Genomic DNA, 2,500 nt, shown 5'->3' with positions numbered 1-2,500 from the left:
GTGCGTGTGTAGAGGGAGAGAACAGAAGGGAATGACCTGCTACACTGCTTGCCATAACACACAGCGCTGTTGCAAATATATGCATACGCATGCTTGGATTCATTTGACTGTACATGCAAACACGCGCGAACGTGCACAGGAAAATAAAAACATTCACGTTCTTCTATATTTATGCAAACGCGCGCGCGCGCACACAGACACATACACACACACACACACATACACACACACACACACACACATAAACACACACACACACACACACACACACACACACACACACACACACACACACACACACACACACACACACACACACACACACACACACACACACACACACACACACACATATAAACACACACACACACACATAAACACACACATAAACACACACACACTCACACTCACACTCACACTCACACTCACACTCACACTCACACTCACACTCACACTCACACTCAACACTCACACATTCACAGAGAGAGAGAGAGAGAGAGAGAGAGAGAGAGAGAGAGAGAGAGAGAGAGAGAGAGAGAGAGAGAGAGAGAGAAAGAAAGAAAGAAAGAAAGAAAGAAAGAAAGAAATACCCAAAAGGACGGAGCTTACACACGTGTTTCTCGGAATCGCCAAAAAAAAGAATAAGAAGAATTATGACACAAAAACGTGTGTGTGTGTGTGTATGTGTGTAATCAAATGTATATATTTATATATGTATATGTATGTAAGTATACATATATGTGTATGTATACATGTGTGTGTGTGTGTGTGTGTGTGTGTGTGTGTGTGTGTGTGTGTGTGTGTGTGTGTGTGTATGTATGTATGTATATATACGTATTTATGTATATGTATATATATGTATATGTATATGTATATATTGTTATTATAGATATAATGAATGATGTTATGTATTATATGTATATTATATATATTATGTATATGTGTGGATTATATATATTTATTTATAGGTAGATTTATATATGAATGTGTATGTATATTTATATGTATGTATATGGTTATATATTGTATGTATATATATGTTGTATGTATATATAGGTATAATGTATATACATATGGTATGTATATATATGTACATGTATATAATATGTGTATGTTACATATATAGCTATATATATACATATAATGTATTGTATATATATGAGTATGTATATATAGAATGTATGGTATAATATGTATATGTATATGTAATATGTGTAGGATTATAGGTTATGTATAATGTGTATCTCTTATATGTAATAATATATATGTAGATCATATATATATATATATATAGATATATATATATAATATATAAATATATATATGTATATGTATGCGTATGTATATATATGTGTATGTATAAGTATGCGTATGTATTAGTTTGTGTATATATATGTATGTTTATGTATATGTATGTGTATGTATATATATGTGTATGTATATATATGTGTATATATATGTGTATGTATATATATGTGTATGTATATGTGTATATATATATATGTGTATGTATGTGTGGGTGTATATGTATATATATGTGTGTGTGTATGTGTGAATATATATATTTATGTGTGTATGTATTTATATGTGTATGTATATGTATGCGTATGTATAAGTATGTGTATGTATTTGTTTGTGTATGTACTTATATGTGTATGTATATATATGTGTATGTATATGTATATGTATATATATGTGTATGTATATATATATGTATATGTATATGTATATATATGTGTATGTATATATATATGTATATGTATATGTATATATATGTGTATGTATATATATGTACATGTATATATATGTGTATGTACATATATGTATATGTATATACATATATGTATTTATATTTGTGTGTATATATATATATAATGTATGTGTATATATATGTGTATGTATAAGTATGTGTATGTATATGTATATGTATGTATTTGTTTTTGTATGTATATGTATGCGTATGTATATATATGTGTATGTATAAGTATGCGTATGTATTAGTTTGTGTATATATATGTATGTTTAAGTATATGTATGTGTTTGTATTTATATGTGTATGTATATGTATGTGTATGTACTTATATGTGTATGTATATGTATGCGTATGTATTTGTATGCATATGTATATGTATGTGTATGTATTTACATGTGTATGTATATGTATGCGTATGTATTTATATGTGTATGTATATATATTTTATATGTATATATATGTGTATGTATATATATATGTATGTATATATATGTGGATTTGTGTGTATATTTATATGTGTGTATATATATGTGATTGTATATATATGTGCATGTGTATATATATGTGTATGTACATATATGTGTATGTATATATATGTGTGTACATATATGTGTATGTGTATATATATGTGCATGTATATATGTTTGTATATATATGTGTATGTGTATATATATGTGTATGTATATATGTGTGTATATATATGTGTGTATATATATGTATATATATGTGTGTCTATATATATATGTG

General features: G+C 27.3%; 1 protein-coding gene across 8 annotated transcripts in view; it reads left to right on the top strand.

Annotated features, from left to right (window-relative positions):
- SppL (signal peptide peptidase-like protein) overlaps positions 1–2,500 on the top strand; it is a 79,098-nt gene that overhangs the window by 52,449 nt on the left and 24,149 nt on the right. The gene's annotated exons all lie outside the window — the stretch shown is intronic.

The sequence above is a fragment of the Penaeus japonicus genome, unplaced genomic scaffold, assembly GCF_977035675.1.
Source record: "Penaeus japonicus unplaced genomic scaffold, GWHDUDI00000001_assembly GWHDUDI00000026, whole genome shotgun sequence".
Lineage (NCBI taxonomy): Eukaryota > Metazoa > Arthropoda > Malacostraca > Decapoda > Penaeidae > Penaeus > Penaeus japonicus.
Note: the sequence above shows the minus strand (reverse complement) of the source record. Positions and strands in the feature narration are given on the sequence as shown.